At 41.0% G+C, this 8,918-nt stretch overlaps 1 pseudogene; it reads left to right on the plus strand.

The window, feature by feature from the left end:
• Positions 1-7,406: 7,406 nt before the first annotated feature.
• LOC120881715 lies at positions 7,407-8,060 on the plus strand (annotated as a pseudogene).
• Positions 8,061-8,918: the final 858 nt, after the last annotated feature.

Consider the following 8,918-nt stretch of genomic DNA (forward strand, 5'->3'; position numbering starts at 1 on the left):
AATGAAAATGGTGGAAACCCTTATTAAATTCAATTTTATTAGAAAACCTCTCTGAAACTGTAAGTCTACAGGCATGTGAAAACTGTTGGGCATTTCTCTGAAAAGCATCTCTTTTAAAAGGCTAAGTATACCTCACAGGCCACTATTTTCAAATAGTTGAAAATGCCTTTAAGCCATCTGAAATTCCAACTCTTAGCAAAGCTAAAATGTAAAATCCTAACTAAAGTAACTTAAAGAATGGGACATTTTTAAGAACTGAGAAATTTTAGTGAAAATTATCTTTAGTTAAGTGATTTTTAAGGGGTCAAATTAGGCATTTTAAAGGGATAAAAATTCAACTTTATTCTCTTTTCTTGTTGGAAAAAAATAAGAATTCTGAAATAATAAGAGAATGTCAGGAGAAGGGAAAAGACACAAAAAGATATGGGCCAAAAAGAATGTTTCTGATCCTTTTTGCTCTAAAATCTGTAAGAGAAGTTTCTGTCTCAGTTGAAAGAAAGATGATTTTAGAAAGCAGCATTTCACGCTAGCAGCAGTGAAGTGCTAATTTCCCCCCGTGCCTCAGATGTGCTTGTCCTTAATGATCAGATGATGCAAGTGGGTTTTCATGAAGCTAGGTTATTACTGTCTTGGTTTTTATGGCTGTCCATATAATATGCTACTTCTTTTTTAGTAATCCATTGCAAATTGAAATAGAACTTTATAGCTCTATTTCTATGAAATTTCAATGAAAAATGTTTCAGACTTTCTGGAAATGGAAATGTGATAATTTCAGGATTAATTGTGGAAATCTGGAAGCAGTATATGTACATAGATGTAATGAAGCTACCCATGACATGTTCTGAAAGAACAACCAGGTAGAAAATATAGGAACTAAATTATAAAATGGAGGCTGCCAAAAAGCTAAACAGAATTTAATTATAATAGTTTATGTGTAGAAAAGCTAAGATACTTTTTTAAAAGCATATTTATTTTTTATTTATAAAGCAACTAAAAGTTATTAATCTGTATGTATCAAATAACCTCTTTACAAGTGAGCTTTGTACTCCAGTATAATTTTTCTACTTACTACAGACTAGAAAAGCCAGAGTTTGAGGAATGACGCCCTTGGCTGTGCTCTCATGATTCAGTTGTGTTGGCTCTGTAATAATCATATTCCTTTGACCACTTCTGGAGAAGGCAATGGCGCTTCATCAGGAATCTGAGACTCCCCTCAGAAACCTGTCCTCCCAAAAGGAAACCACCCTCCTACACTGTTGGTGGGAATGTAAATTGGTGCAGCCATTATGGAGAAGAGTATGGAGGTTCCTTACAAAAAACAACATACAATTACCATATGATCCAGCAATCCCTCCTGGGCATGTATCAGGTTCCTACTGTCTCCTCCTCACCATGCAGTTTTCTTGTACTACAGATGTCAGCAGCTTTACGGGACAAAAGTGCCTGTATGCATAACTGGAGGTCAACATAATTGTCCTGAGTTCAGCAAGGAAACTTCTTTAGCATCTTTAACTTCACCTTGGATTATCCATTTCCCCACAGCATCAATCACTTACCTCCAAAGTATAAGCAGTGTTGAGTTCAGTTCAGTCGCTCAGTCATGTCCGACTCTTTGCGATCCCGTGGACTGTAGCCCAGCAGGCTCCTCCCTCCATGGGATTCTCCAGGCAAGAGTACTGGAGTGGGTTCCCATTTCCTTCTCCAGGGGATCTTCCCAACGCAGGGATCGAACCCAGGTCTCCCGCATTGCAGACAGACGCTTTAACCTCTGAGCCACCAGGGAAGCCCAATAAAAATATAAATTTATTAATATTATTGTGATATCAGGGGAAATGTGGGTCATGTTATTTTTAATATTTTTATTGAAATATAGTTAATGTACAATATGATTTAGGTTACAGGGATATGATATAGTAATTCACAATTTTTAGAGGTTATACTCCATTTATAGTTATAAAATATAGATCATATTCCCTGCATGTACAATATATCCTTATAACTTGTTCTATACATAATAGTTAGTACTTCTTAATTCCCTACTCCTGTGTCACCCCTCCCCCCTTCCCTTGCCCCACTGGTAACCATGAGTTTGTTCTCTATATTTGTGAGTCTGCTTCTTTTGTGTTTTATGTATATAGTTTGTTGTGTTTTTTAGATTCCACTGTATAAATGATTTCACACAGTCCTTTTCTGTGTGTCTTATTTCATTTAGGACAATGCCCTCCAGGTCCATCCATGTTGCTGCAAATGGCATTATTTCATTCTTTTTTATGGCTGAGTAGTAGTCCATATATATATATATACACACACACACACACACACACACACATGCACGCATACACATACACACACACACATACCACATCTTTATCCAGTTATCTGTTGATGGACCTTGGGTTGCTTCCATATCTTAGCAGTTATAAATAATGCTGCTATAAATAATCATGCATGTATCTTTTAGAACTAATGTTTGTTTGTTTTTTTCCCGGATATACCCAGGAGTGAAATTTCCGGCTCATATGGTAGTTCTATTAATATTTTTAAATTTTTAAGAAGCCTTCATAATGTTTCCACAGTGGCTGCATCAATTTACATTCTCAGCAACAGTGTACAAGGGTTCCCTTTTGTCTACATCCTCACCAACATTATTTGTATTCTTTGTGATGGTAGACGTGAGGTAATGGCAGAAGTGATGACAGATGTGAGGTGATATCTCGTTGTGGTTTGGATTTGCATTTCTTTAATGATTAGTGATTTTGAGCATCTTTTCAGGTGTCAGCCATCTGCATGTCCTCTTTGGAAAAATGTCTAATCAGGTCTTCTGCCTACTTTTTAACTAGATGGTTTGTTTTCTTGATATTGAGTTGTATGAGCTGTTTATTTATTTTGGATATTAACCCCTTAACAGTCATATCATTTGCAAATGTTTTCTTCTATTCAATAGGTTGTCTTTTCATTTTATCATGGTTTGCTTTGTTGTGGGCCATGTTATCTTAAATCCTATAATAGGTGAATTCTTAGAGGTGATTGCTGGCTCCAGCCAAGTTTTCTCTCTTGACTTGCCTTCTGCTCTATCTAAATACTTGACTCTCTATTTTTTATTTCATTTCAGTTGTCTTTGTTAGAACCATAACTGTGTAGAATTATTGTATAATAATTTATATTTGGGAGTTTCTTAAATGAAAGTGTCAATTCTTTAAATAATCCTTAAATAACTTCTCTTTGAGACATCGCTTGAAGGTCTTGAGATTCTCTGAAGTGTTTGTCATTGGCTGGTAGTCAATGCAGTAGAGCTTGGAATTCCAGGAAAACTTAGCTCTTTTAGAAAACTTAATGTCTTTATTCCACATTAGTACATCACTTGAGAAGAAACGGAGTGGGATTCTGTTTTCTTTTTTCATCCTTTGTGTGCAGTAATCCTTCCCAATGATGTGCCTATAGAAAACATTTTGTCTCTTTCAAAATATCAATGGTATACGAAGTGGAAGAGGATGTGGAGATCTTTCATCTAGTCATGTGTTTATTGATATTTCATCAAATATGTGTCTTGCTCAAGTATATAAGTAGCTGCTAGGAATCTAAAGATAAATATGACTCTTTGCAGCTTGAAAAAAAACTTGCAGTCTTAATGAGAGAGACAGTGGGCACAGAGCTCTATGCTATACTAATTCATAAAAGTATTCCTGGGGTCTTATGGGAATACCCTTCTGGGGCACTGTACCCAATAGGGACAGTGTTTGAAAGCATTAGTTCTTCATTTTGCATGACAAGACTCTTTAGGGATCTGATAAACTAAGGATATTCTTGTTGGGGTAGTTGTGGACTAAACTGGTATTATCATATACTGGTATTGTCTCTGATGATTCAGGGATCGTCCACCAGACATGTTGTTGTCCCATTAAGAAAGGGCCAGAGAGGGATTTCCCTTGTGGCCCAGTGGCCACGACTCTGCCCTCCCAATGCAGGGGGCCCAGCTTTCATCCTTGGTCAGGGAACTGCATCCCATATGTCACAACTAAGAGTTCCCATGCTGCAGGGAAGCTAGAGGATCCCTCATGCCACAACTAAGACCTGGTGCAGCTGAATAAACAAACTAGAGAGTAGCCCCCACTCACTGCAACTAGAGAAAGCCCATGTGCAGCAACGAAGACCCAGCACAGCCAAAAATAAATAAATATAATAATTTTTTAAAAACACTTTATTTAAAAAAATATGAAAAAGAAAATGCTCAGAGAGTTACATATACACAAAGAAAGAAGTTCAAACCAGAGCACTTTGCACAGTAAGAAGGGATCTAAAACATTTAAATCATGAAATTTTGAAATACTTATTAATTGAAATTGATTATCTGAATTATTTACCTATGTGGTAAGTGCATAATATTAAATCTTTCATGGTAATCATTTCTAAGTGTACAGTTCAGTCATGTTAAGTATATTCATGTTGTTGCACAGTAGATCGCTAGAACTTTTTCATCTTGTGAAACTAAAACTATATTCATTAAGCATGAATTCTCAGTCCTCCTTTTCCTAGCCCTTGCTTTACACTAATAATTCTCAGCCGTGGTTGTTGATAAGAACCACCTAAGGACTTCTTAGGGCTATGCTGACCTTAAGCCTCACTCCAAAGTTTCTGATGCAGTTGGTCTGGGATCTGCCTTGGGCCTTAGCATCAGTTTAAAATCTCCCCCAGTGGTTCTGATGTACAGCCAGAGCCAGTGCCTTACAACAAGCAGAAAGTCAGCCTGACTGTTTCAGGGGGCACGGCTTCACAGATTTCTCTTTGTCATCTTTCTCTTCGTAATGTAACAACGTGCCGTTGTTTCTCATGCTTCATGTACATACAAATCATCTGAGGATCTTGTTCAACTCTACATTCTGACTCGGCAGGTCTCGAGTGGGGCCTGAGACTGCATGTCTAACGGTGATAGTGATGCTGCTGGTTCATGGACCATACTCTGAAAGGCAAGGTGATAAGCAACTTCATGGTATTGTTAAAGTCAGGACTTTTGTGTTGGGGGAAATTCAGGTTTTCAGATATCTTATTGTCCGTCCATAAAATCCTCACAGTCTACTCTGTTTTCTGGTTAGCTAACTACAAGGTCATCCATCTCTGGTATTGTGCTTCCACTGGTACAGATTCTACACAAAAGTATTGCCATACATTATCTATGTTTCAGCACCTTTGGTGATGAGATGAATGCCAGAGAATACATTAGCTTACTCTTACTTTCTTCTTTGACATTTCCCAATTTAGATTATCTTCCATGCCTTATATCCATAATCATTGTGGAAGGGTATCTTCTCTTTCATTCCAAAGAATGAAAAATTACGCCAAATACTGAAACAATGGAAAGACAATGATTGTACAATTCCAGATGACACCTTTTATCCATTAGGTCATCTATTAAAGGAACATCCAACACAAAACAAACTTACCAATGGAGGAGATGTCATGGTTACTGTAACTGGTGAGAGGTGTGCAAGCTTGAGATGGCTTGATTCAGCAGCTCAGCAGTATATTAAGGTGTACATCTTGACACACCAGTCCGTCCAGAAGGAGGAAGCTTACAGAAGACTGAGGAACCTTCTTTTCCAAAGCATAATCTCTCCTCATGTCTTGCTGCCCACATTCAGCCCTGAAATGGCCTGTGGTCATTTGAATATTCTGTATTGATTGGCTCAGGCCTGGATTATGAAAGGGAGATTTACCTGCTTCCTGTTTACTACTATTTAAATGATTTTACATAGGCATTTGTTATGGATTGAATTGTGTCCTCCCCTTACCTCCCCCGCCCTTCCCAGGATAGTTTGAGGTCCTAATCCTTAGTATCTCAGAATGTGACTTAGTTTGGAAATACAGTTGTTACAGTTGTGACTAGTTGTTGTTGTTCAGTTTCTCAGTCATGTCAACTCTTTGTGACCCCATGGACTGGAGCACACCAGGCTTCCCTGTCCATCACCATCTTCCAGAGCTTGCTCAAACTCATGTCCATTGAGTCAGTGATGCCATCCAACCATCTCATTTTTTGTTGTCCCTTTCTCCTCCCACCTTCAATCTTTCCCAGCATTAGGGTCTTTTCCAATCAGTCGGCTTTTCGCATCAGGTGGCCCAAAGTATTGGAACTTCAGCTTCAGCATCAGTCCTTCCAATGAACATTCAGGACTGATTTTCTTTAGGATTGACTGGTCTGATCTCCTTGCAGTCCAAGGGACTCTCAAAAGAGTCTTCTCCAACACCACAGTTCAAAAGCATCAATTCTTCAGCGCTCAGCTTTCTTTATGAAGTCCAACTCTCACATCCAGACATGACTACTGGAAAAACCATGGCTTTGACTAAACGGACCTTTGTCAGCAAAGTAATGTCTCTGCTTTTTAATATGTTGTCTAGGTTGGTCATAGCTTTTCTTCCAAGCAGCAAGGGTCTTTTAATTATGTGTCTTCAGTCACCATCTGCAGTGATTTTGGAGCCCAAGAAAATAAAGTCTGTCACTGTTTCCATTGTTTCCCCATCTATTTGCCATGAAGTGATGGGACTGGATGCCATGATCTTAGTTTTTTAATGTTGAGTTTTAAACCAGCTTTTTCACTCTTCTCTTTCACTTTCATCAAGAGGCTTTTTAGTTCCTCTTTGCTTTCTGCCATAAGGGTGGTGTCATCCACTTATCTGAGGTTATTGATATTTCTCCCGGCAGTCTTAATTCTAGCTTGTGCTCATCCAGCCTGGCATTTTGCATGGTGTACTCTGCATATAAGTTCAATAAGCAGCATGACAATATACAGCTTTGACATACTCCTTTCCCAGTTTTGAACTAGTCCCTTGTTCCATGTGAGTGGGTGTAATTTTTTAAATTGTGGAGACTAGCATGGAATTGGTATCTTTTTGTTTTACCATGTAAAAATGTTTTAAAAAATGGCTCCCACACCTGCGTCATTTTGTAGAACAGAATATACTGATGCTAAAAATATAATCATAGAATGCACATTATTTAAACTGAATAAATTTAGTTTCATTAAAAAATCACCATGTTGTTTTAATTGTTCTCAAGCTCATTGTGCAACACACCAATGGAAACTTAGGGACTAGCACTTGCCAATGAATCAGTATTTAGGAATCATAGATGGGAAGGTTTGAAGGAATTTATGTGAGCATGTGGCACAGTCCGCTTTTTCTTTTACCTATATGGCCCTGTTAGCTGTTTAGAGGCTGGATTATAAGAGACAAAGAGTAGATTGAAGAGTAGCAATGAGGAGATTGCTAGAGTGGTCTAGGCATGAGATGATGAAGTATTGGTTTAAATTGGGATAAGTAGAACTGAGCCGGGCTGGGCTGGGCTGGGCCAGGCAGCGGGAGTTGCTGCTTCCTACTTGGCTGGAGCCCACCAGGCTGTCCATGTGGGAGAGCTGGTGGCAGGGGACTCATTGGAGATGCTCACATGCCTGTGAACCTTGCTCTGGCACCACCCCCACCCAGCCCTCATGTGCATAGAAAACCCAGGGCCTGGCCTCTACATCTAGAAAACCCGTGATCTCACCTGCTACCTGGACACCAGCTCCACAGCTTGGCTGGCACCTCTCTGAACTACCTGAGTCCCCCTTTTCAACAAGCCTAACTTCCAACACCTCAGTTGGGGGCAGAGACTCTGCTCAGGCCCTCTGTCATCCTGGAAGTGTGGTGAAACCTCAAGGACAAACCGCTGTTGACCCAGAACTACAAAGCCTACAGCCACCACCTGTGCTACTTGAGTGGCCTCAGCCTCAAGGCCATCACTCTCAAGCAGTGCCACAGCCTGGCCCACCTCTGCACCAGCCTCTAGGGTGTGCTGGGAGACATTGTGGGTGTCATGGCAGCTCTGGGCTACCCACTGCTCAGCCTCTGCCTGGGACTGAGCCCGCCTGGGCCCCCACAGTGACTTATTCCAGAAGATGGACAGCTTCTGGCTGCTGAAGGGGCTGAAGACCTGTCTGTGACACTCGGTCAAGGACTTCAACTGGGTCAAAAAGAAGATGCAGCCTCTGGCCACTGTAGTCACCCTGCCCCTGGAGGTCCGTGACTTGTAACCTCTGACCTTCCTTTACCACCTTCTCTTTCCCCTCCTCCTTCAGACCCTCCTCCCACACTGGGAAGGAGAAAACTATAGGCCAACTCTCATTGAGCCAGGAGGCTGAAACCATGAGCCTTTAGCCCTCCATGGACTTGGAAGAGGATGTGATTCAATAAGACCCATCCACTCCCAGCCTTCCTGACTTCTCCAGGCCTGGGGAAGAGGTGCAGTAGGCCCCATCCCATTTCCACCTAATGTGATGCCCAAAGGAGCCCAGAATGATTGGTGCAAGGCTCTCATAGCTTCATGCTTCCTGCCCACTGCTTGCAAGCATCCACCCAACTCCTCAAGTGGCGCTCCCAGGAAGCGTGCCTGTAGGGTAGTGAGTGGGCCACCATCTTGGGTACCTTTCTGGCAGGAAGCCCTTTGGCTGCCATCCTCTCCTTAGATGGGTGTTACTCTGCTTACCCCCAAATAACTCAATACATCCAATTCAGGAAACACACAGGAAGAGATGGGATTAAAAAGGGAAGAGGTGGGGTCTTCATTGGAGGTATTACTGAAAGCAGAGTGAGAGGGCCAGGCCAGACACAGGGCTCACCAAGGCAGTCAGTGTCACAGGGTGGCAACCAAAGGACATTGCTAAGGATTTTCTTGCCAGCTTCAGGACCCTTCCCCTCCACCCTCTTTCCCAGAGTATGTGGGTTGTCAAGGCTGAGGAGGGCAACCATAGACACAGCCACAGAATTTCCTCAAAGTTTATATTGCAGTAGCATTTTGAGGTATGGGGGCAGCTCCCTCAAGCCCTAGGCCTCAACCCCACCCACTCATGACTCTTCAGTTTATTTATTTATTTGAAGATGTTATATATTAG

This window comes from Oryx dammah, unplaced genomic scaffold, assembly GCF_014754425.2.
Source record: "Oryx dammah isolate SB20612 unplaced genomic scaffold, SCBI_Odam_1.1 HiC_scaffold_23, whole genome shotgun sequence".
NCBI classification, from domain to species: domain Eukaryota; kingdom Metazoa; phylum Chordata; class Mammalia; order Artiodactyla; family Bovidae; genus Oryx; species Oryx dammah.